This window comes from Nyctereutes procyonoides, unplaced genomic scaffold, assembly GCF_905146905.1.
Source record: "Nyctereutes procyonoides isolate TBG_1078 unplaced genomic scaffold, NYPRO_anot_genome, whole genome shotgun sequence".
Classification (NCBI taxonomy): Eukaryota; Metazoa; Chordata; class Mammalia; order Carnivora; family Canidae; genus Nyctereutes; species Nyctereutes procyonoides.
In genome coordinates, this window is record NW_026575146.1 from 34,475,932 (window position 1) to 34,502,953 (window position 27,022).

Consider the following 27,022-nt stretch of genomic DNA (forward strand, 5'->3'; position numbering starts at 1 on the left):
GGGCCCAAGCAGATAATCCCGGGTGATCTTCCATCATCTCAAACTCCTTAAACTAACTGCATCTCCAAAGACCCTCTTTCCAAATAAGGTAACACTCACAGATTCCTAGAATGAGGACCCTACGTAGGTCTTTAGCAGCCACCGTGACACCACGACACCCACCCAGAAACCCAATGAGAGGAAAGGAATGGGACGGTGGGGAGAAAAGCCAACTTGGCGTCACCATGACGTATACGGTGTCTGCCCTAAACCTGCCAAGAGGTCACCTGCTTCTCTACGGGACCCAAAATGCAAGGCCGTTTGCTCCTCCGCTGCATCTGTGTATTTATGGCAGGAACCGTAAGACAAACTAAACGTCGTATTTACTATTTGTCTCTTTTGCCTCCTTAGTCACAACCTCAAGGATCTTTGCAAAACAGCCCCTGTAACTGTCACTGACTCATTTCAGGACCCTGGCTTGGTTTCTTTGCGGGGTTTTGTGTTTTTGTTTTTGTTTTTTGCTACATTAAGTATGGGGAGAAAGAGCTCAAAAAAAGTTCGGCAAGGCAGCTCAACATGGGACGGTTCTTGGGATCCCTGGGTGGCTCAGCGGTTTGGCGCCTGCCTTTGGCCCAGGGCGCGATCCTGGAGACCTGGGATTGAGTCCCACGTCGGGCTCCCGGTGCGTGGAGCCTGCTTCTCCCTCTGCCTGTGTCTCTGCCTCTCTCTCTCTCTCTCTCTCTCTCTCTGTGACTATCATGAATAAAAAAAAAAAATTAAAAAAAAAAACATGGGACGGTTCTTGAGTCTTTAGGACCAGGGGTGAACCGGCTCTGGCAGAGGGTCTCTAGAGCAGGGAAAGTGACACGGCCATTCATGCTGGGGACATCCTAGTTATAACCCTTTTCTACGATCGCTGAAGCCTTGGCTACAGATACTTGAGAAGTCTAAGGTCGGGGTGCCCAACTGGTTCACTCGGTACAGCGTGTGACCCTTGATCTCAGGGTCCTGAGTGTGAGCCCCTCCCTGGGGGTAGAGATTACGTTAAAAAGAAAAAAAATGTCTAAGGCCAAACTGTATGGACAAGAAGAGTGGCAGAGAGAAACCTTCCAATTTCCAGTCCAAAAAAAAAAAAAATGCACCTACATGAGATATATGTCTAGATATCTCTCCAGTCAAATCACGGAAGGGCCATTACGCCTTTTGTACCTCAGCACCTGCAGGCCAGGCCACTTGACTAGAGCCCTAACAGAGACCATCTTAATCCTGCTTTGCCTCATTATCTGGAGAAATTCTGCTACTGTAGAACCCACTATGCCGGGGACCCCGCTAAAGCTCTCATAAGTATTTAATACCGTTAATGCATAAGGTTGGGCCCTAACAATGAACACACTCCGATGTACGGTATTTGACATGAATTGATAACGGCCTGTATACAGGCTGCACCCACCCTCTTCCCAGTCCAGACCCGCACCAGCACAGAAACTCAATTCTCAGCCTCTCAAGCAAGAATTAAGGTACCACCTCCTCACCAACGACGCCATTACAAGCATATTTCCATTTTATTTGAGCTATTGACATTTTTTGCTTTCATGAACAGAATAAGTAAAACACATGTCATTGTTGCATTGACTTAAAATACAGCAACGTGAAAGCAAAGGCAACATGGATAATAACCTAGAATCCACGTATTACTCAAGGGTCATCCATCTCATGTAGGGCGAGCACCATGGGACAGTCCAAAGACATAAAAAAAAAAATAAAAAAAATAAAAAACTGCATTTCACCTTGTTTTCCAAGAGCATGATGAGCAATCTCATGGGTTACGTAATCTATAAATGATAATACATGATCATTTATCGGCTTGCCTCAGGGAGCAGATGTGACTGGCAGGTCCCTGGTACGCATACCGTGTCCCCTCTGCTATCTCATCACACAGAGTCTTTCCACTGCAGTGAAAAACCTGTATTCTCTTATAGAACTATTACTTATTAAAATAAAAATCCGGGCAGTCCGGGTGGCTCAGCGGTTTGGAGCCTGCCTTCGGCCCAGGGTGTTATCCTGGAGACTTAGGATCAAGTCCCACGTCGGGCTCCCTGCATGGAGCCTGCTTCTATCTCTGCCTCTCTTTCTCTCGTGAATAAATAAATCTAAATAAATAAATAAATAAATAAATAAATAAATAAATAAATAAGCAGCGATTGTGCCAATAGAACATGCTCATACTACAGAATCATAGAATTTTTATTTATTTTTATTTTATTTTTTATTTTTTTATTTTATTTATTTATTCATGAGAGGCAGAGAAGCAGGCAGAGGGAGAAGCAGGCTCCATGCAGGGAGCCCAATGTGGGACTCGATCCCAGGACCCTGGGGTCACGCCTTGAGCCCAAGGCAGATGCTCAACCGTTGAGCCCCCCAGGTGTCCCCTGAATCCTAGAATTTTCAAAAGGCAGGGTCACTGGAGAGCATAGGAAAGTAGACACACCATCAGTCCATGTCATACTTTCTAGACTAAACTCCTGTGTGTCCGTCCCCTCCCCAGTTTTGGTTGCGGCAAAGCAAGGACGACATTGGCCTAAGGATGAAGGCGCGCCGGGGTCACCGACGAGATAACGCCAGCTTTGGAACACAGGACAACCTGTGCCGTTTCTCTTTGCCAAGTCAGAATACGGACGTGACCACTGGAGCACACTTGCCTCATTTCCATGTGGCCTTGGGCTACCTCCCTTGCTGGCCCAGTCCCCAGAGCCACAGACAAGGCCTCAGAACCAAGCAGCGGCACAAAAGGAACCAAACCAGATCCGCAGCCAACACAGGGTGCGAAGGAAATCTCCTGGACAGGGGTCGCTACCTGTGGGTGGCCATCGACACCCGGATGGTGGACGCTGCTGTTAAGGGGTCAAGTTCTTGCGTATTTGGGTAACACATCAAGCTGACACCCTTGGGATGCAAAGGAGGAGGACTATGCCGCCAACCCGTCACCTGAGCAGCAGTCACGTGCGGAGGGTACGGGGCCTGCCTCACGTTAACGAGCTGCGGAGGTTCAAGGACAAAGACCGCAGCATGTCCAATACCTTCCTGGCTGATCGTCCAGGAACAAGTGCATACAGGCAGCTGGACGGAATGGGGCACCGCACAAACACACAGGGAACGTGCTCTTAAAAACTTGTGCCCATGAAGCATTTTATCAAAGGAAACCAGTCATCATAACATATTTTTGTTCAAGGACATGGTTCGGGCACTACTACTGTGTCCTATTGGCTCCTATTCCTCTCCCCGCTACGTCTCTGTCTCCTTTCCTGTGGTTTAAAGTGTCTATTCCCACACTTACTTGCACCAGGAAAAAAAAATGACTTTGGGGTGGAGGGAATCAACGTAGAGCTGCAAACTTCTTCTCTGCCAAAGAACAGTTTGGTTTTTTATTGAGAAACCAAGTGTCCCCGCTCAGCGAAGACACCCGACCGCGTCCAGGAGCGGGACCGTGTTGGGTTAGGCCTAAGCCACCAGGGCCCACACCTCGCGCCCACCTCCGGCCTCCACATTCCCCCTCCCGCCCCTGCCCGCCCGCCTTCTCGCTCGCTCTCTCTCAACCAAATCTTTAAAACAAAACAAAATACAAAAAATACAAAAATAAAAGAAGTGTAACCTATAGAGCAAGTAGACACCAAGTAACAGATGGGAGAGGAGGGCGCCCCAGCCCAGAAATGCAGGGAAGTACAGGGCTGGGGACGCCAGACTCGCTCCGTGTGTGACAGTTTTGGGTGGCGGCACGTGTCCCCACGAGGCCGCAGCGGGGGCGCGGGCGTCTAGAGGCCGAGCGCGACGCGGGCAGCAGACCTGGGCGCCAGGGACAGCCGGGCTCCATGGAGGGCGGGGGCCACCCGAAACCCAAGTGCGGGCCTGAGACTCGTGGGGTTGGGGTTGGGGTGGGGGTGAAGCTCAGGGCGGCGGGGGGCCCACGCCGCGGACACGCAGCCCAGCTGGGAGCCGCGGCCAGCCGTCTGGTCGCTGTCCCGGGGACGCAGGGTGGCCGTCCCGCGGCCGCCGTCAAGGCACAGGCCGAGAGCCCGCAGCCCACCTGGCGGCCCCCGCCGCCAGAACCTAAGCCACAGAGTTGTTGTCACCATCTGGAGAAATCCCTGGTAGACCTACACAAGACGTGGACACCTAGTGTCCCGGCAGTAAGGCCCCCAGGGCGGCAGCGAAGCGCACCGGGTACGGGGACAGCCCGCCACGCTGGTCCCACGCATGACCACGACCAGGAGCGGCCGTCACCGCCCCGGACTCTGGGAGCCAGGCTGCCAGGCTTCAGAGCCCGGCGCTACCGTTTTCCGAGCGTGTTGCCTGGAGCGCGTTTCTGACTCTGCATGCCTGTTTCCTCAACTGTAGACAGAGTGCGGTCACCCATAACCCCAGGATACCAGGAACATGCCGGAGTCAGTGTGCATCTGCGGGGCTTGGGATGCGTGCCAGCCAGGGTTCCTGTCCCCCTGAGGGAAGGTGTTGGAAAACCCTCAGCGACCCCCAAAGTCGCACCTGAGCCCCACCCAAGACTGCAAATCGCACGGGTGGGCACTTAATATGCTATTGCTCTTTTTCCTCCCACCTCCTCTGACTCCCCCCCACCCCCCGGGCCCAACCATCGCCACCCTAGCTGATCCCTGAGCCCCTCAAATGGAATGGCAGCCCGATAGCAAGGGGTGTGGGCGGCCCCGTCCCCAGGCTCCCGGCCCCGGGCGCCACCGCACCGCCTCCACCCAAAGATCCGGCGTGTGGACAACCTCTCAAATCCCACGCAAGCTGACTCGCCATACTATTAAGCAGTGTGCACCTGAGGGAATCAGTGGGGCCCCCGGCCCTGCAGCCCCAGCCCCCCGGGCCCCGCCACCTGTCCGCTGAGAGGGGCCCCGCAGGGCCACCCACCTGCGCACCCGTGCACCTGCGCTGGGAACCGCTGACGCCCAGGCTGGCCCGCAGGAAGGGAAAGGCAGCGGGCGCCGCCGAGGACCCAGCTTGGCGAGCGGCACCCCTGCCGTGGACCACCCCAGCTCATCCCCTTCGCTGCAGCTCATGGATGCTCCCAGGCACACTCCTGCGAGGACCCATGGGGGGGGGGGCTCAGCCCCAGGAGCCCGGCGGGGACCAGATATGTTTCCCTTGTGGCAGTGCATCTCTGGGCTCTGGCTTTACTTCGTTTAACCTTCGTACCACGGCCGAGGCGGAGAGGTCAGCAACGTGTCCGAGGTCACAGAGCTGAGAAGCTACGGGTTCAGGATTTGACACCCTGCTGTCTCACAACCCAGGGCTCCCTCTCTGAACCCCAGGGTCCCCGCCCCGGCCAGCAGCTCCCAGGATCATGACGGAGCCTGAGCCTGGGCATTCTCAGAGGCAGGAAGGTCACGAGCGAACACTGATGGAGAGAAATCCCCATCCTTCAGCCAACACTGAGCTTGAAGGTCGCCACAAACTAGCCTCCCCTCCCACCTCCCGCCCACACCCTGCTCCCCAGCCGAATCACCGTCCTCCAGCAACGCACACCCCCCCCAAGGTCTTCCTCTACCCAACGGTCCTTCCAGCTGGACTCAGAATCACAAGTGACAGGACACAGAAATTAAGAGGAGAAAATCAAACTTGATATTCATATGCGCGGGGAACCACAGGAGCCTGAAGGTCTGGGGACAGTGCGGGGCAGGAAGCTTAGAGGAGCAAGCACAGGGGGTCGGGCCTGAGGATACAAAGGGAGAAAGCCCTTAGCGGGAAGGCGGCAGGAGATGTTCAGGAAGCACGGCTGCCCCATGATGCACACGAGCTCCCCGGGAGACGGGGAGTCCATCCTGGTCCGGGCTCTTCTCTCCAACGTATATGTGAGCAGTTGAGGGGCGCGGGGGGCAGGGAGCTCTTCTAGCATCTGCAGGGCTTGGGTTACCTCTTCCCGCCCACCTGTCCCATCTCGGGGCAGCCTGCCCATGGCCTTCACGGACCTCCCTCTCCTCAGACTGCATCACCCTCCTCCCCCGAGACCAAACCCTCCCTAAACTGCTCCAACAAGAGGACGCTTGAAACTTGCTCTGATCCTCTTATTTGAAGGTAACCTGTCCTTCCTCTGCAAATACCCATAATGGGGTTGAGGGTTGTTTTTTTTTTAACCTCATCATAGCGACTGTGGCTTTGTGTCCTGCGTCACAGAGACGCGGCACTGCACATCCTCCTCGGTAGAAATCTGAAAATTCCTTACGGCATTCACCTCTGAACAGGGCAGAGCACGGAGCCCCGGTTCAACACACTTCAAGGAGGGAGGACGGCATCGTTCGTCCGGTCATCTAAGACGCCCCCATACACGCTGGGGCCCTGGGGACCAAGCACAAACGTAGCCACTACTGGGGGCCGGGAGTCAGCAGGGTCCGTCTAAGTGCGCTACATCTCAATACTCTCTGATATAAAAATCTCTATTTTCTTTTTTTTTAATATTATTTATTTATCCATGAGACCCAGAGAGAGAGGGAGAGACACAGGCAGAGGAAGAAGCAGGCTCCCTGCAGGGAGCCCGACGCGGGACTCGATCCTGGGTCCCCAGGGTCACGCCCTGAGCTGAAGGCAGCGCTAAACCGCTGAGCCCCCCGGGTGTCCCTAAAAATCTCTCTTTTCTTTCCACCTCCTTGAGGAGCTCAATGTCAGAAGACCAAAAAGAGGCAGATTCCAAGTAATTCTATAATATCCAAAAAATGTATGTTCTGCTTTTCTTCTTTGCCTGGGATTCACTGAACGAGCAGAAGCAGAGGGGCTGATGATGCTAAATTTCTACTACTAACCACCTCGCAGCCGGGCCTCTTTGGCAGCGTGGGGACGAACTCATCTGTCTCGGGCCTGAAAGGGAGAAATCTGGCAGCTGAAAGGCAAAGGTTCTCCTCTCCAATGATGGGAGCTGCCCCAGGAAGCAGGAATGGGCAGGATGATGCTCTTGTATTTTAAAACTTCACCAGAGGACTTCAAGGAAAGATGCAGGAGGGATAATCCACGTGCACATTATTTTGCAGACGATGTCCCTTTGGCAATAGTTTCAGAAATCACTGCAAGTGTGGGGGCAAAGCACACACACACACACACATACACACAGACATCTCTCGGGGCCTTTCGTCCCTCGGAAAAATCACATATTTTTCCGTTTGCTTCTCCTGGGGACTTGAGAAAAGAGAATCCCTAGAAAAACGATTCTTGCCATACCTCCCTCACCCCCCGCATCCCAGCCTTCAAATTTCCATTCTGAATTCTGGAACCAGCAGAGGTTTGACCATCTAAGTAAACTTGACCAGTTAATTTCTGTTTTGGGGGATCCCTGGGTGGCTCAGCGGTTTAGCATCTGCCTTCAGCACGAGGTGTGATCCTGGAAACCCGGAATCGAGTCTCGCATCGGCTCCCTGCCTGGAGCCTGCTTCTCCCTCTGCCTGGGTCTGTTCCTCTCTCTCTCTCTCTCTCTCTCTCTCTCTCTCTCTCTCTCTGCGTGTCTCTCATGAATAAATAAAATCTTTAAAAACAAATAAATAAAAAAATAGGCAGCCCGTGGGGGGGGGGGGGGCTCGGCAGTTTAGCGCTGCCTTCAGCCCAGGGCAAGATCCTGGAGACCCGGGATCGAGTCCCACATCGGGCTCCCTGCACGGAGCCTGCTTCCCCCTCTGCCTGGGTCTGTTCCTCTCTCTTTCTCTCTCTCTCTCTCTCTCTCTCTCTCTCTCTCTGTGTGTGTGTGTGTGTGTGTGTGTGTCTCATGAAAAAATAAATAAAATCTTAAAAATATAAAAAAATAAAAAATAAAATAAATACATAAATTGGGGCACCCGTCTGGCTCCATTGGTAGAGTATGGGACTCTTGATCTCGAGGTCCTGAATTCAAGCCCTACGTTGGGCCGAGAGCTTACTTTGAACAAAGAAACAAACAAAAAACCTAAATTTAAATTATGAACCTAATGCTAATAACCAGAAAACACGATTGCTTTTGGCTCAACCATCCATTTGTGACATTTTATTCATCAAGAAGTCAAGACGAATTTCCTGCCCATGTAAATCCATATGTAAGTGTGTGTATACAACATGATTTGCACAAAGATTATAAGTGAAAATAAACGGAATGACTTATTCATAAAGTACAAATGTTCATCCCCCATATGTACAGTGCCTTAAGTGGCACATGCCATTAAAACGAATAAAACCCCTGCTGAGCTAAGTGCATGCTTATGACATATATTCCTAACAAAGGTGATACATTCTTACAACAGAGAAGTCCTAAGTATCTGATGTCGCTTGTGCCAAAATGGGAGGTTTTTACCCTGCTCTCAAGTCATCTATCCCTACGTACAACACATAAATTCCCCAAATAGACAATGATCCATGTTTCAAATATAATAAAACATGATGACAAATCAGAAAGTAAACAAACAGCTGATTGTTTGCTGCCAAGTCTAATTTTAGAACCTGTAGATAAGGTTCATTTTTTTCCAAATCATTAATAATGTCCTTGTTTACTTTTTATCTGAGATGTCACGCGAATAAAACATTAAACCATGTCAATTCGCTTTGAAAATCCAGATGCAGGCAGCCCAGGTGGCTCAGCGGTTTAACACCGCCTTTAGCCCAGGGCATGATCCTGGAGACTCCAGATCAAGTCCCACATCAGGCTCCCTGCATGGAGCCTGCTTCTCCCTCTGCCCCTGTCTCTGCCTCTCTCTCTCTCTCTCTCTCAAGAATAAATAAATAAAATCTAAAAAAAAAAAAGAAAAGAAGAAAATCCAGATGCGTGGAGAAAAGGATGCGTATCTCCAGTTCAGCACCAGGTGGACGTGCAGCATTTACTGTCCTCTCGGAAAGGGAGGGAAACATTTAAAAGATTAAAAAATATTTTTTAAAGATTTTATATATTTTTATTCACGAGAGACACAGAGAGAGAGGCAGAGACACAGGCAGAGGGAGAAGGAGAAGCAGGCATCATACAGAGAGCCCGACACCGGACTCGATCCCGGGTCTCCAGGATCACACTCCGGGCTGCAGGCCGCGCTAAACCCTGAGCCACCGGCTGCCCCCTACTGTGATTTCATACAGGCCACAATGTGGAAGATTCATCAGGGGTCCGATCAATCTTATAGGGCCTCACCGCATCTGGGCATCCTCTTAAAATGTCCGAAACTGTAAATTCCCTTCAGTGCTGTCATCATTTAATCCGACTCCAACCACTTTGGAGTTATAGGAAAAAAAAAAAAAGATGCCAGTGGTGTGCAAGCAGCACAGTGCGACTGTCACTCTGCCCTCCCCACCGTACGTGGCCTCCCTCCGCGAGAGCTGTCCTTTGATGGGGGACATGAGGTGGGGGCATCACCCCACACAAAGCCCCGCATCCATGGGCTCTCCAGCGTCACTCTAGTTCCCTTAGAGGAAACGAGGTGGGGAAGGCGGGGGGCGGCCCCGGGGGCCCCTGCAGCACAGACGCAGCAGCACCCCCCTCCCCAGTGGGCGAGGGGCTGCGCGGACTGTGGCTGGGCCCTGCCAGTGCGAGGCCCGGGCACCCCCTTACGGAGCCTCTGCACCGAGGCAGGTCTGGGGGCCCCACCACCGCCCCACAAGCCGGTGCTTCCTGAGGAACCCGCTCTCCCAGTAGCTCCCCGGGGAGCCTGGAAACGTGAAAACTGGCTTCCTCCCGGCTTGCGACCCACTGGCCGGGGGCCCGGGACAAAATCCAGGAAGAGACACTTTCATGTGAGTGCTACCAATTAAAGAATGAAAGGGGGGACACCTGGGTGGCTCAGCGGTTGGGCACCTGCCTTCAGCTCAGGTCATGGTCCTGGGATCTGGGATCGGGTTCCGCGTCGGGCTCCCTGCATGGAGCCTGCTTCTCCCTCTGCCTGTGTCTCTGCCCCTCTGTCTGTGTCTCTCATGAATAAATAAAATCTTAAAAAAAAAAAAAAGAATGAAAGAGGGACCTACGCTCAGATGCGTCCCTGCCCAGGTACCCCGGAGGCCCAATGGAAGGGCACAAACTGGCTCCCAAACGGCAGCAAGCAGCCCATCCGTGGGCTGAGGTTACTCTCCACCCATAATCTGTGCTCAGGTCCCTGGTCCCCGTCAGTGGCCCAGCTCTGGCCACGCGTCCCTGCAGCCACGGGCTCAGTAAGGCCTACACCCACCGCCGAGGCCCCCCGAGCTCCCGGGCAGGGAGCCACCTCGGAGGCTGACCCGCCGCGCCCCTGGCCTCCACAGCCGCCCTCTTCCAGGCTCTGCCAACAGTTGTGTGTTTGACCCCGGAGCCCGGGGCCCAGCCGCCCGCCCTGGACTGAGCCCCCCGGGGCCGCTGGCCCCACGGCAGGGCAGGGCCGGGCCGCCTCAGCTGCTTCGTTGGTTTGGTTTTCACGTCGTGAAATGTCCTAGTCTCCACAGAGTGGGTGCTTGCTTCCTCCCTTCCCGGAGGCAGGAGACCCGGGGGCCAAGGTGCGGCCCCCCTGGGGGCCACTCAGCTGCCCGGGCTCCTCAGCAGCATACGATCCCATCTTCCCTTCCGAGCGCCCCTGCACTTGCTGTGCCCACCGGGAGGTGGGGGACGCTGCTCCACGAGAACCACCTGCCTGGGTGCAGAGAAGGAAGGATACGATGTCCCGGAGCGTAAAAAGGCACGGAACACAGGTGGATGAAGAGGATCGCCGGCAGACAGCCCTCAAGGAACTCTCCTGGTAAAGTGACACAGGGACGGCATCCTAGACGGCTCCCCACTCAGGGAGCTCTCTGGGTGCACACAGAACTCTGTTTTTGCTCTGATTAGCAACTTGTAAAAAAAAAAAAAATTTTTTAAATAATAAAATAAAATACAATAAAATAATAAAATAAAATAAAATAAAATAAAATAAAATAAAATAAAATAAAATAAAATAAAATAAAATAAATAAAATAGATTAGCAACTTGTGGCAGCGGGACATTTATGGGAACATGTCATGCGGGGACACCTTGGCCCGGACATCAGCTATTTATAAAACAGGTCTAGGTCTAAGACCAAAAATAAGGCAGCCCCAAACCTTCAGCTTTCTGTCGACTTTCAAACAACTTTGCCTACAAATGAGAAGCTCCAGAAAGGGCTGTGGGGAGGTGATCACTTGGTTAATAGTCATAAACTAAGAAAACCTATTTGCTGTGAAAACTATCCATGGCAGAAAGACAGGTACAAGTAAATGCTCCCCGGCCAGCCAGCCCTCAGTCACCACCGTCTTAAATATCCTCCGTAATTGAATCAAAAGTGCTTTTGAGACACCAAACAGGACATTTTATTTTGAGGCTTTTGAGTCTGTGGGAGGTCAAGGCTTTAATGTCCTCGCAGCCCCTTAACTATCTGAAGGCCTTGCGTTGTTTCTTAGCAGCTGTGAGAATGTCACACTTGCACAGCTAAGGAGCACGCTCCTTTGGATTTCAGCGGCGAGGTCCCAGGCTACAGAAAGGGCCCCGAGGCCATCTAGATCGCTGGGCAAGACCTACAGGCCACAGACTCACGGCTGTCTTACTGTCCTATTTCCAAGGCTAAGGAAAGACGCATCACTCGGCCTTTACAGAAGAACACAACCACCTAGTGGCAAAGACAGTGGTGGTGGTGGTGGTGGCGGCGGGGTGGTGCTTTAAAGGCCTATCTTGTCACCGTGTCCTGCTGTTTCCGGGAGATTCTCAATGCATCTGAAGAGGGTCTCAAGTTTGTCAACGCCTCCTGATGGAGAGAGAGAAAAGAAACCCCCACCCCTCCTGGGTCTCTGTCCTCTATCTCCAGGAACCACGTCTTCCCCACGAGCTCCTGTGGCCCCACCACTTCCACGCCATGCCCCATGCGGCTCGCAAAGACCCAGCTCAAGGCCTGCCATGTCTCATCCTTCCCATGAGCGGAGGCTTTGCTGTCATTCGGACACCCATGCCTTGAAGGGAGAAAAAGCAGAGCTGCCTTTATTCTGGGCCCGCCAGCAGAAAGACCCTGGCCCGGCTCCACATCCCACCTGGCCTGGACACAAGCTGTCCAGCCAGACACTCGTTCGTTAACCCACGTACAAGAGCTGTCTCTTTTTTTTATTATTATTTTTAAGAAAAGGATAATAATTCTCACCTTATGAGGATTCAACAAATTCCATTTTAAAAGGCTCTGCGCATAGAGGACTCAATAAATATTTGTTTTTCTTTTCCTCTGTGATTTAATTTGCCCCAGTTACATGAATAGCTGACCACAAAATGCCAGGAGACACCTCAAGGCCACACAAAATGATTTACTAAGTGGAAGAATTTAGTAGAACTATTTACTACTCCGCTGCAGTAAAGAGGTATCTGAGGGCCTGAAAGTAGTGAAAATGACCTCCCCAAAAAGTACCTATGTTATCACCAGTGTAATTGCTTTGAATCCCGATTGGCATCACCTTATCTCAATACCAAAAAGAAACGAGTCTTTACCATAAATACGCACACAAACTACTCATCAAGTGTTCTACTGGAATTTAACTTACTCTCTATATCCTTCTAGAAACCACATTCAGTTTACAGAAGTTGGAGACAAGGAATTCCTACGAGTGGCCTAGTGGTGAAGACCCCGACGGCGGCCTGCCTGGGTCCAAATCCCACTTACCCGCCACTTACGGGCTGTAGGAGCTCAAGAAAGGTCCTTTATCATTCCATGCCCTTATCTCCGACGTGTACACGGGAGGGCTAATACCACCTACTGCTTGGGATGCTGCGGGGAGCACATGAATTAAGACAGCCTCTCTAACTCACTGGTAGTCATCCTTACCTGAAAATGCAATGTTGTGCAAGAAAACACCGCGACTGTCACACTATTCTGAATGGAAAAAAGCAACATATGAGGTCTATCCAAGACCCTCAATTGGTTTTCTAAAACATAACACACAGTGAAAGTCCAATACATAAGTAACAAACCATTGTGTTCAACGTAAAATGCTTAAAGCACTGCGCAACGAAGATCAAAGGAGTAGTAGTAAGTTTAGATGCCGTTTCTAGGCAGTGACAGGGGACCCATCATCTTGGGTGACGCTGGATACGTTTCTCAAGATGTCCACACCATACTACAAATGTAACTCGAGATACTCCCCCAACGTTTATGTTTAAAATGTCATCCTGGATTTGGAGGTATACACATTCCCTACACACACAAAAACTAAAAAGTGGTGTATGAAAACACTTGAGTTCTGTGTAGCTTGGGTATTAAGTAAAACACAAGGAACAGGGCAGCCCGGGTGGCTCAGCGGTTTAGCACCGCCTTCGGCCCAGGGCATGATCCTGGAGACCCGGGATCGAGTCTCACGTCCGGCTCCCTGCATGGATCCTGCCTCTCCCTCTGCCTGTGTCTTTGTCTCTGTCTCTCTGTCTCTCATAAATGAATGAATGAATGAATGAATGAATGAATGAATGAATGAATGAAATCCTAAAAAAAAGAAAACACAAAGAACATTCTTACTATGGAAACATCTTCACCAAGGAGAGATTCTAGAGGATATTAACTGTGTTGGTAAAATGAACTGTGGCCATAGAAGAAGGGTGATTTAAAGAATTGTACTTCTCCTACAAAAAAGCCCAAAATATATTCCTGGTTCCAGGGGCTCAGTTGGTTAAGTGTCAGACTCTTGATCTTGGGGTCATGAGTTTAAGCCCTTGCACTGGGTTCCTTGCTGGGTGTGGAGCCTACTTAAAAAATGAAAAATGAAAAAAATTATTTCATATTGCTAATTCCAAAATATACAATTTTTAACATTTTTCTACATATAAAGAGGTAGCAGTATTTTGCAACTTCACAAATTATGATCCCTGAACACTGGTAATAAGTGTTGTGCAAAAGAGCTTCTAGGTCGAATAAATTTGGAATATACTTCTTGCTAAAAACTTTTCAGGAATTCATAATGCACGCTTAGATATTATATGCTACAAGACCCCCTATGGTAAACTCTGCTTATGCCAAAATATTATTGCCACAAACCCTTATTTTTAAGATTTTCGTATTTAGAGAGAGAGCATGAGTGGGCGGCCGGGCAGAGGGAAAGCGAAGAGGAGAGAGACAATCCTAGCAGCCCCCCACCCCGACCCCGACCCAGGGCACAGCCCGACCCGGGGCTCAATCCACAACCCGGGATCCCAGCCTGAGACGGAACCGAGAGCCGGATGCTCGACTGGCTGAGCCACCCCGGGGCCCCTCCGCAAACCCTTTCTACACAGAACACCTAGTGTCAGTATTCCACACGCAATTTCAGAAACAGAGACCTAACGCTTTGGCTTATTTATTGAAGAAATTTTGCTTTAAGCAGATTAACAAAGTATTAGTCTCCAGTGAAACGTGTAAAAAGCTATTAGAATAGGCTTTTCATTTGAAGGACACCTAACATGGACTCTGCTTTCAAGTCCCAAGCTGCAAACTAAGCTAAAAGGGGATTAGTCTCTTTCTTTAGCCTGAGAAATGGAGAGGATACCATTTCAATCCACAGCATAGGGACGGGAAATCGGGTGAATTTCTCCAAAGGGCCCTAGGATCTTAGGAATTCCGTGATCTGACACATAGGCCATTACCATCGTTTCTATAGACAAATAATTTGAATTTACGCAATAGGTTCTCCCAGAAATGGTGGCCGCCCTAAGCTGGGGATACGAAGTATTTTTAAAGAAATAAACATAATCTAATCTGAAAGTACTGCTTAAAAAAATTTTTTCCTTGAGAGAAACGCACTCCACCCCCTGAGTTCAGAGGGTGTCCTAGCCACTTTACCTTCCACCTTGCTTTGAAGAAAGTGTGGAAAGAGGCCAAGGGGGGGTTAGTAATACATCAGTAAAGCAAAAGTGTCTAAAGAGGGAAGGAAATCCTGCAGTGATACTGTTTCGGTCACGTTAAGGCTCAGTGATGGGAGCTGCTGGACGGCTAAATGGAACTAATGTGCTGGGAGTAGGAAAAACCAGTGGCTCTAACGCTAGCAATTAATTTCTATGTGGCCTCTGGGATGATTTCCATATGCACTATGTGCTCAAAAATATTACGGACTCCAAAACCCTACGTCTGTGCCCGACAGCCCCTTGGAGGAAAATAGCACTGGGTGTAAACAAACACAGGCCTTTGGCAACTTTGGCGCCACAGGAGGGCGGGCGTGTGTCTTCCGCGAGGAGTAGCTCATTTCCCAGCACTCTACTTCTCAAATTCAAACTCACTTGTGCCTAAAATCAAATTCAAATCTTTTTTGGAAGATCATTTTCGAGAATCAAGTCTTTTCTTTCTTTTTTTGATGGAAGGAAAGGAAAGGCTATATAATAAACTGTCCTGCACACAATAAAATCTAACCCTTCCAAAATATCGATAGCTGTCAAGTCCTATCATACACAGGGCACGGAATCCATCTAGTGCTAATACAAAGAAAAATTGTCCCTACAAAAAAAAAAAAAAAAAATTAAGTCCCTACTTAAGGCATTCACAGTCTACGAATATAAAAAATTCTCTAGGGATCCCTGGGTGGCGCAGCAGTTTGGCGCCTGCCTTTGGCCCAGGGCACAATCCTGGAGACCCAGGATCGAATCCCACATCGGGCTCCCGGTGCATGGAGCCTGCTTCTCCCCCTGCCTGTGTCTCTGCCTCTCTCTCTCTCTCTCTCTCTGTGACTATCATAAGTAAATAAAAAAAAAAAATTCTCTAAAGTAAGCTTACCCAACAAAGCAAGGCAGGCGGATAAATACACACAGGATTGTATATACTAGTGGAGAATTTTAAAGCCAAGCTCCAGGGAACAGAGATTTCTATAGCCGAAGAGGCAGGGAATGGTACCAGCGTGGTCATGGCTCCCTGGGCACAAGCCATTCTCCGTCTAAGAGGGGAAACTTGCTCTTCCATGCTCTTAAAACTGCTCTGGCCTGGGATTAACTGGTCAATAGAATGAGGCCACGTGGCACTGGGTAGTTTCTGAGACTAAACCCCAAGAAGCCTGGCAGGTTGCACCTTCACTTCTTGCCATGCTCACTCTGGGTGAGCCAGCCAGGGCGTAGGAAGTCCCACCGTCCTGCTACTGCTACGCCAGGAGAGAAAGCCCATGCTACTCACATGGAGACGCTGCCCGAAAAGAAATGACCCAGCAGCCCAGGTGCCAGATCTGAATGTGAAGAAGCCTCTGGTGATCCCACCCTCAGCCCATCCTGCTTGACAGACCCCAAGAAAGAACTGGATTCTGGTGCTCTAGAATCATGATAGAAAACTACTATTTTAAGCCACTAAATTTTGGGGTGGTCTACTACAGAGTACCAGGCAACTGAAGCAACCACTTGGATCTTTAGGACAGAGGTCACAAACCAGTGGTGCCGGAGTCAGAGCCAACCTGTAGGCAGGATTTGGGGGGGGCTCAGAATTTTTTTAATTCTAGTTAAATTTTCTACCAAAACTCACATTTTTCTGAGGCCTGCGTTTTCCAGGCATCTACTTCCTTCAGTTGTTATACAGCCTGCGATCCCTCTATTGGTTCTTTTTTTTTTTTTAAGATAAGATTTGATTGATTGATGGATGGATTGATTGGGCAGGGAGAGAGGGATAAGCAGACTCCAAGCTGAGCACAGAGCCTGACTAGGGGTTCAATCCTACAACCCTGAGATCATGACCTGGGCCAAAATCAAGAGCCGGACATTTAACCAGCTGAGCCACCCAGGTCCCCCCCCCTACTGATTCTTGAGTATATAAACCTTAATCTAAAAAGTGCAGAGCAAATAAATAAATAATCCAGAGCAAAGGATTAACATTTACAGAATTACCTAAATACATCCAGTGCGATGATATGTGCGATTATACTCTAATAATACAGAATGACCCAAAATGCTGGGATTCAAAAGATTTTTAGTCTGCAAATATGAAAAATACATATATATATATATATATATATATATATCCCTTTTCAATAATAAATTTAAAAAACTAACAGTGATTGGTTTCAAAAAATTAAACACCATATAAATTTACTTCTACATTGACCCAAACAACTTCTATCAGATGACAGACTGCACGTTTGGCTGTATTATTTGGATCAGAGGGAAAGAACAGACACACACTCAGTAACTCTAGTAAAAACATTAATTATGAAATAAGTTGATCGAGTTACATGTTTCTAGACCACCTATAAATAGCCAAAGTTCCTTTCAACTTTCAGATGCCAACTTACCTTTTCTTACTCAAACCAAATTTCAATTATTCAACAATACATTATTTTAAAGTTTTATACCTTGTGCCAGGACTGTCTAAATAGGATACTGAAAAAAAAAATTATTTCAGAATCCACTTGAATTACATTTTAAGTTCCCTCAGAGCAGGAATTCTTACACCTATTGTATTCAAGGCTTATCATTTACACCCAAAAAAAGACCTTCCAGGTTTAGTTAAAATACATATTAAAATTTTTTAAGTAATTTAAAATTTCAGATAGGTATTCCATATTAGCATATCCTAATGGCTTTCTAAGTTACCCGAATCTTTCTAGGTAAGATTTCCATTTTATGCTGCCTACCAATATCATTCCTATGATCTTCCTCAAAATGAGGATGCTATCTGATAGAGAGTAGCGTTCAGAAACCATCCAGATCTCTACAGCCAAACCACCCCAACCAAAACATACTGGTTAACGGGGATCCAATATCCCTCCAGACAGTTCCGGTTTCATAGCCGCATGATGCTGAACCATTTCCCCTTAATCACATTTTCTTCTCATGTGATTCAACCACCATCACAGGAGCATGGTTCAGTTTCCACCTTCCTCACTCCTCAAAATAAATGAGGGACTGAGGGACGTGAACTCATGCACATCCCTAGTGGGGGGAAGTCCTGCTGGGGGGCTGTGCAGCCTGCGCTCCGGGGAGGGGAAACTACAGGCAGAAAGAGAGACCCGCAAAGGCAGCGGCCTTCGCTTCTCACCGCAGGACAGTCCTGAGAGACCACAGGGAAACACCGAACGGTAACCTCCAACTTGGTTGAAGATTTCACTGGGTTTGAAACACGCATCCAGGAACCTGCTGCGGGGAGCTCAGAGCACGCTTCCCCATGGCAACGGGGCGACACACAAGCAGCGTTTGAGTTGTGAGGCTGGCGAAGGGTAGTCTCCTGAAGCGTCACGTGGCATAACTGGAGGACCTGCAGCCCTGCAAAATTTAAACATCATCTAGGCTACAGTCTTCCCCACGGAGAACAGCTTCTGCCCTTCTAACGGGCAGCCACCCTCCCCTCCTGCCAGCTCACCACCTCGTTTCTTCCTCCACTACTTCTACTTCTACCAAAAAGGCCCCAGGCTCTTAGAGGTGGAGGCAAACCGGCCTGCTCTTCTGAGCCTTTTGTAAGCAGGAGCTGCAGAGCTCTTGGCAACTGGAGAGAGTGGAGACCTGCCTAGAGGATGCGGACAGAGTTTCTGGCCTAGGCCCCAGGGCCCAGGAGGCATTTAAAGTAAAGGCATTATTATGTGCCATACAGATGAAGAGAAAAATCAGCAGTACGGCTTTCAAATGTGAATGTGCGTGCTAAATGGAAGCAGCAATGGACGGGGCTGGGGGTGGGGATCACATCCCCAGATATGTGCCATGGATAATATCACACCTTCGAGAGTTATGCTCCATGGAATAAGACTTCTTTTCTTTTCTTTTTTTAAGGTTTATTAGTTCAGATAGAGAGCGTGCACATAGGGTATAGAGGGACAGAGGCAGGTGGAGACAGAAACTCAAGCAGACTCCGCGCTCAGTGTGGAATCCCACGCGGGGCTGGATCTCACCGCCCTGAGATCATGACCAGAGCCGAAACCAAGAGTCAGGTGCTTAACCAACGGGGCCACTTGGTGCCCCACCATTTCTTAGTTACGGAATCAACAGTTGTTCATAAAGCACATACATACATTTTAAGGGGGAACAAAGTAAAAAGTATTCTTCACTCAAATACTTTGCTTTAGTTAATAGTAACACGGCAGTACATTTACCTGCAAGCATGCAAATAATGGGAGCTCAATTTGCTCTCTGAGGAACATGAACCAATAAATCTTCCTTGTTCCGTGTCAGATGATTTCATACATTAAGAATAACAAATGATTTGGAAATGTACATCTGCCCAAACTATAAAAAAAAAAAAACACTCAAAACAGTCACCTGAGCCTCACAAGGGTTCAATACCTTTAGACCCTTAAGATGCTTTTTGTAAAAAAAAAAAAAAAAAGATACTTTTGTAGTCTTAGCAGTTATTAAAATAAATATAATCTGAGCTATTTTTATAACTTATTCATTTTATTTTATTTTTCACAATTATTTTTAAAATCAAGAAGTTATAATGCCTCTCAAAGCAAATATTCTGGGGTGCCTGGGTGGCTCAGTGGTTGAGCATCTGCCTTCAGCTCAGGCCGTGACCCCGGGGTCCAGGGATTGAGCCCCACGACGGGCTCCCTGTATGGAGCCTGCTTCTCCCCCTGCCTGTGTCTCTGCCTCTCTCTCTCTCTCTCTCTCTCTCTCTCTCTGTGTGTGTCTCTCATGAATAAATAAGTAAAATCTTAAAAAAAAAAAAAAGAAAGCAAACATTCTTTTCCCTGAGTCATTCACAAATCATTGTCCAAAATGCTAAGAGTATTTCCCAATTAATTCACCAATAGGTAATCATCGCCTCTGACTGCCCTACATCATCATAGAAAAACTGTTGTGTTTTTACACAATTCAAAGCACTCTTCTAAGTACCTCACATATATTAACTCATTCAATCCTCCTAACAACTCTTGAGTTAGCTATTGTTTCTTCCAGTTTGCCGAAAGAAAAAAAAAAACTGAGGCCCTATGACATTTAGCAACTTGCCCAAGGTCTCTCAGCTATTAAACGAGAGCGGGATTGTGCCCAGACCCTGTAGCTCCAAAGTCTGCGTGTGTCATCACTAGACTTTATTCGCTCACCCTCATTCAGTAAAACTGTTATTACCCGCCTGAGGCACTCTGCACACGCCCAGGTGTACAGGGACAAAACAACAACAACAAAAAAAGCCCCGCCAGGGTCTCCAACTCCAAGGAACTCACACTCTACTTCACAGTAAAAGAAGTAAAATGCAAAGTAATCCACAAAGTCGCGTGCGCCCCTTCTAATGGGGGAGATGTGGGGGGGGGGAGTAACCCTCGGGGGATTCATAGTAACGCGCTTACCTGCCCGGGCCTTACCTGCCCGGTGGCCCGAGCCAGGCCGCCTCAGGAGGGAGCGGCCCGGAGGCTCCAGGGTCCACGCAGGCCCACGGCCCGTTAGTCCCGCAAGGCTGGGCCCGCACCAGGAGGCGCCCACAAAGCCACAGGACGCTGGGGTCATGCTGGCCGCCGGGAGGGAAGAGGAGGGGCCGCGCCCCGCTGTTCGCCAATGTCCCTGGAGGGGCCTCCAGATGCACCGGCCACAGCGGGCCCCACGGATCCTGTCCATGTGTAGCAAGCAGGCCCACCCTGGCCGGCTTGCAGGTCCCCAGGCAGCCCCCCACCCCCCGCGGCAGCCCACGCTCCCTGCGACCCACGCCCTCGGGCAGGAGGAGCAAGGCCGCAGACCTCAGTACTCTCAGTGCCCACGAGACCTCCACGGGCAGCCCCGGACAGCTGGGGGCCGCCTGCCATCCCACCGGCCCGGCGCCGAGACCAGGGTGCTGGTGACCCCCGCCCCCCACCGCCCCACCAGGGCGCCCGGAGGAAGGGCCTCTCAGGACCCCTGGGCAGAGGCGGGGGGGGACAGCAGGGCAGGGACCAAGTGAGATGGCACAAGCTCACGTCCTGGGGCACAGGGCACCCCCCGAGGGCACGCGCAGCCTCACCTCTCGAACACAGGGCCAGAGCTCCTTCCGGGCCCAACCGAGAAAAGCCACCAAAGCCTGGCACGAAGCCTGGCACGCAGGTGGTCACCAAGTGCAACAGAGGCTTCCTGTTTGTGAGTTCACTGTGGGGCGACACTTCTAAAGCATGACAGAGACCAGGGACTTAACACATAAAGAGAAGATGAGCTCTTATTTCTTTTTTAAGATTTATTTGGGGGAGAGAGAGAGAGAGAAGGAGCGAGGGGGGAGCAGAGGGAGAGGGACACGCAGACTCCGTGCCGAGAGCCTCGGAGGGGCTCAATCCCCGGACCCTGAGATCATGACCTGAGCTGAAACACAGTTGGACGCTTAACTGAGTCCCCCCAGGCGCCCCAAGAACATAAGATAGATGTTGCTGTTGACAGTGAAATAGATGGACCACGGAAAATCAAAGGTTTTTGGCAGGGTTTTGGATTTTTGTTTTTTTTTTTGTTGTTGCTGTTCTTGTTTTGCAAGTGGTTGGTGGAGCAGTTCTTGAGATTTATAAATCCTCATATTAGAAAGGCATAAACCTAGTACAAGTCCCATGAAGAGAACTTTAAATTTTTATTTATTTATTTATTTATTTATTTATTTATTTATTTATTTATTTATTTATTTATGATAGTCACAGAGAGAGAGAGAGAGAGGGCAGAGACACAGGCAGAGGGAGAAGCAGGCTCCATGCACCGGGAGCCCGACGTGGGACTCGATCCCGGGTCTCCAGGATCGCGCCCTGGGCCAAAGGCAGGCGCCAAACCGCTGCGCCACCCAGGGATCCCAAAGAGAACTTTAAACAGCCACAGAGGGGGTGCTCGGGTGGCCCAGCGGTTTAGCATCTGCCTTCAGCCCAGGGCATGATCCTGGGTCCTGGGTTCGAGTCTAGCAGCATCGGGCTCCCTGCAAGGAGCCTGCTTCTCCCTCTGCCTGTGTCTCTGCCTCTCTCTGTGGGTGTCTCTCATGAATAAATAAATAAAATCTTTAAAAAATAAATAAAATAAACAACCCACAGAAATCACAAACTTCACAGATGAGGGCAGTTAAAAGACAAATATCACATAACTCTAAAAAAAGGTGAGACCCACCCAGTTGGAATAATGGGTGCGTCTTCCAAAGATTCAAGAGAAAATTATGGATAAGGCTTCTAAACTACACAGTAACGAAGTTTTCAGCAAGTGCTCTTACGCCATGAAATGGAGAACTAGATTGATCTAGAAGCAGTTATCCATATGGTCAGGTTAAAAATGCATTTGGAATGCCTTAAAAGCAAGGGTTGGGAAAAGTATAAAGAAATGTTACTTCGCTTTACTACATAACTACACTATAAAAACACTTGACCATCCTTTTCTTCACCAAACAATACACAATTTCACATAATACACAAATTCGGAGGGAAAAAATTCTATTCACAATATAATATGTAGTTTGTTTTTTTTTTAAAAGCTGTGTATTCACGGAAAAACTCTGAACTCATCAAGAAAGATAACCACGTCCTTCCCTCAACGTTTCTTTGAAAAAGACATTTATGAGTGGTTGGTACAAAATTCAGCTTCAGATCTTAGCCAGCCCATCCTCCTTTCACTCTGGAAGCCTTCCCCAGTGAAATAAAATGGAGCTACATAGGCCAAACCTTGCAACAATCTTTATTCCCATTGGCTCAAACGCTAAAACCATCAGGAAATCCAGTATTCAGAATACTTCAGCACCCACCACCCGCACAAACAACTGAAACTCTGGCCAAAGCGCCAAAGCCACCATCACCCTACCCTTGCAAGGACTACGGTCTACAACCTACACAACAGCCGGAGACACTCCTTGAAACCAAAACATGCCTTGTTCCTCCAGTGTTCAAGATCCTCCCCAGCCGCTGGCTTCCCATCTCACTTCGTGCAAAAATTAAATTTGTCAAGGGGCCCCGGGGGGCTCAGTGGTTGAGCGTCTGCCTTGGGGTCAGGGCGTGACCCCGGGGTCCCGGGATCCAGTCCCACGTCGGGCTCCCTGCGTGGAGCCTGCTTCTCCCTCTGCCTGTGTCTCCGCCTCTCTCTCTGGGTCTCTCATGAATCAATAAATAAAATCTCTAAAAAAAAAATTAAATTCATCGAGTGGGCTACAAAACCATCCGATCTATCTACCCATCCCGTCTAGTTTTCTCGTCCTCTGAGCCACTTACTCGCAACCACCCCTACCAAGCAGGGCCCCTGGCTCCCCGGGGTGCTGGCTCTAGGGCTTACTCTAAACTGAGGGCTTCCATGCTCCCTACCCAGCTCTGCCTTGACAGCTCTTCCCCTAACTCTTGTCCCGAGAGACCTGCCAAGCTCACCTGCTCAGGCCTCCACTTTCTACTCTGTGACCCCCCCCCCCAACCACTGCCCCCATATGCAGTTTGCTGGTTTTTCCCCCATTACAACCCCAACTCCTGGACAACTGCCAGACACACATCAAGAGCTTAGTGAATACACAAGGAACGACTGAGTGACCAAACGGTTATGCTTACGACGGGATTATATAGAACCAAGAAAAATGGGCAGGATTTGAAAAAGTCTAGAATTAAACAAAGCTTATGAAGATGGCTACCCCCTTGCATTTGGCACAGCTGGCAGTAAGTAGTTCTTAAAGGAGGAAGAGGGACATTTGGGACAGCAAGGAGTCCAGCTGCGAGGAAGATCCACCCACATCCCATCTTGCCATAAAAGGCAGTGCTTACAGACCTCCCCGGGGCCCCTGGGTGCCCCAAGGCAGGTTCTCTAAAAGCAGCTGCCACTGGTTCAAATTCTAAATATTGCTGTGGGTCAAAAGGACACCCCAAGGTCTTTTCAAATGTCAAAGGCCTGAACTTTTACATTATGGTTAATTTTCAGTTACACCAATTTGAGTTAAGCCCACAAATCGCACCCATGTTTTAACACATGATGAAGTGATATTTATGAAAATGCTTCTAAAATGAGAAAGAACACTTCCTATGCTGCAAAGCTCAGTAAGTGCTTGACCTCATGTTACAGTGAGTAGCAGCAGCTACAAAGCAGACACTGCTCGGTGGGATTCACAGGGGACAGCCCACTTAATCCCCCCAGTGAAGCCGGCAGGATCAAGCTCCATGTCAAGCAGGTGGTTAAACAAACCCTCCAGGGCCACACTGCTCATGAGCGGGAGAGCTGGGATGTGGACCCAGGCAGCTCAGCCCCTGAACAGAGAATTTCAGAGCCTATGTCACCGTGATTAACATACATATTTATCAATTATTGACAAAAATGGATATGAAGCAAAAATAAGTTTTTCGTAAAAAGTCAAAGAGTAAAAATGGACAAACTGCAGTATTCTTTGAAAAGCTGCTTTGCTAAAAAGCAAACAGTAAGAAGCCTGCTTGAAAATTAACAAGTAAATACTCATAAATATAGCTAGTCATAAAAAGTGGTTTCCTTTGGAAATATCTGACTGTGGGTAAGTCAGAACAACTAATGTTAGCATATTTCTTCAAATCTTAATGTTTTAAGGAAGAAATAGGACGAAAAAATGAAAACAGGACTCTAAATATTTGAGAGGCTCTAACCAGGAGGAGGAGGAGGAGGAGGGAGGAGAAGGAGGAGGGAGGAGAAGGAGGAGAAGGAGGAGGAGGAGGAGGAGGAGGAGGAGGAGGAGGAATTCCTTAATCAGTCATCCAGTGAAGGTCCAGATAAAGAGGGATAATGGAATGGAATGGAAGGAATTCTAGACCAACAGATTACTTGCGAAAATATTAATTCCCTACTACCCCAGCTTCTCCAAAGACCAAAATAAAAGCAAAAGAGGACTCGGGCAAAGCTAAAATCAAGCAGGATCCATAAATACCCTAAATCCTATACATAGCCCTTTATGCTTTTCAAATGACATGTAGGAGTTCATCTTATTGAACCAAACATTTGACTAAAGAGTTCAAAGTGCACATTATTTGGAAAAGACATAATCTTGAAATAAGCAAGGTTAGACTTCTGTGCTCCCTCCACCAACTGCTCAATGGGTGGGAGAGAACAGTCTAACTCTGCCTCTTTTTGAGCTTTGTTTGTTTTGGTTTGGTTTGCATTTGAAGAGCTTTTTAAAATAGCCAAATAGCCGTCAACCTTACACCTCAGAGCAGCCTCCCTGTGCTTAAAGCACCAGGCAACCAATCCAGCAGAGTGAAGGCCCCGTGCACTCAGTTCCCCCGTCTTGAGGGGGTCCCTCCAGACCCCATTCCACCCTCGAATCCCTCCTCCCTCCATCCAACCCCCTCCTAGCCCCTTGTAGTAGTATCTCAATCCTTCCAGGCAAAAGAGGGTCCCTCCCAAAATAACACTAAGTGAAAAAGCCATTAGGGGGGATCCCTGGGGTGGCTCAGTGGTTTAATGCCTGCCTTCAGCCCAGGGTGTGATCCTGGAGACCTGGGATCCAGTCCCACATCGGGCTCCCTGCAGGGAGCCTGCTTCCCCCTCTGCCTGTGTCTCTGCCTCTCTCTCTGTGTCTCTCCTGAATAAATAAGTAAAATTTAAAAAAAAAAAAAAAAAAAAAAACATTAGGGACTGTTCCTTCTCCCTGTTTCCTGCCTTTTCGACCAGCCCTCAAAAGCAGGATTCCCATCTTCTCCAGCCAATACAAAGGACTGCTCCAGGGTGCCTGGCTGGCTCAGTCAGTAGAGCAAGCAACTCTGGATTTCAGGGTCATGAGTTCGAGCCCTACATTGGCCATGGAGCCTACAAAAGAAAAAAAAAAAAAAGTCCCTAGCACTCTAAATCAGTGGTAGGAATTTGGGGCCACTGTGGACAAGCAACATGGCAGCCAGCAGGGAAAGCAGGCGGAAACAGACCTGGTGCTGTGGCCGCAGGGAGAGCACCCACCGCATGGTCAGCTGCCGCCCTGCTGCCTTAGCACCTCTTGATTCTACTCTAGCATAGACTGGGGGTGATCTGTCCTTCTGTCCTCTTTTGTGCTCTCAACCCACTCAGGTGCAGGCCACCAGCAACAGGCTGCAAATCTGCAAATACAGGGATCAAGCGTCCAGAACTGAATATGCAGCCGCCTAGCACAGGCTTATCACCACAGGCCTTGCAGCGCCCTAATAATTTCTGGGGTTTGAGGACTCAAGGGGAGAAGGAGAGGTTTGGATTCTATGTCCCTAACGTTCTCTCCACGCTCACAAGCAAGATCCAATTTTCAGCTCAGATCCCCAGGCCCCTCCAGAGGAAAGTCGCGTAAAGAACGGACTGGGTTTGCATAATTCTGGCAATTTTGACTCTGATGTGGACTCCACGATGGGGAATGACGTGAGGCTGGTGTAACAGGCTGCTGACTGCTCAAACGTCATTAACGCATTAGTGAGCTACAGAAAAAAAAAAAACAAAAAAACGCTTCATGATTCCGCACAGAAAATACTTAAAAGAGCAACACGTCTAAAGCACAAGTAGCAATTCCCCTTTTATCTCTGGAAATGAATTCATCCAAGGGACTACACACAGCGGTGGCTAAGGAAGAGTTCTGGTCAGCCTGAGAGTCTCACAGAGAGCTATAGCCCTTCCTCTGATTTTCTTTTTTATTTTTAAATTCCCCTCCCCCACGGTGGAGGATCTTAAAAACCGATGAAAGAAGGCATTATGTCAGCTTTAGGCATAAGCATAAGTCATATAAGAACAAAGGAGGTTTTATTATCCCATTAAACATCAAGGAGGAAATATGCTTACTGATAACTAATTTAGGTCATGCAGAGTCTCAGGGCAAACACTGGCTTTTTGCAGGCTTCTAAGGCAACATTTGCAATGTATATCTAACACCGGAGGCAAGAAGGTTCAGCTTAGTAAAAAAGGTCATTAAGAAGTGAAAAAGGAGAAAAAAAAAAAAAAAACAAGCAGTACACGCAAAAACAGGCCGACTTGCAGCCTGAGCGGCCCGCAGCACACGTGCCCCGTCCGCCTGCAAGGGGTGAGCGCCAAACGCCCCGCGCTCCAGCCTGACTGCGAGCTTGAACCCGGGGCGCGGGGCCGTGCGAGCGCGTCCACCGCCGGGGTCCTGGGCTTGCTGCCCCGAAGCCTGCTCCCCGCGAGGCCAAGGGCACGTCCCTCGCCGGCCGGCCCGGCCCGGAGGGAGCGTCTCCCCTACAGCCCGCCGACCTTCCGGCCTCGCACACGCACCTGCACACGCACCTGCACACGCACCTGCCGAGCCCGAGCCCCGCGGCTCCCGGCCACCTGCAGCGGTCGCCACCCGGGCCA

General features: G+C 49.3%; 1 protein-coding gene across 2 annotated transcripts in view; it reads right to left on the bottom strand.

Moving 5' to 3' along the window:
- The window catches only part of ARHGAP18 (Rho GTPase activating protein 18), a 120,146-nt gene that overhangs the window by 92,788 nt on the left and 336 nt on the right, over nucleotides 1-27,022 (bottom strand). The gene's annotated exons all lie outside the window — the stretch shown is intronic.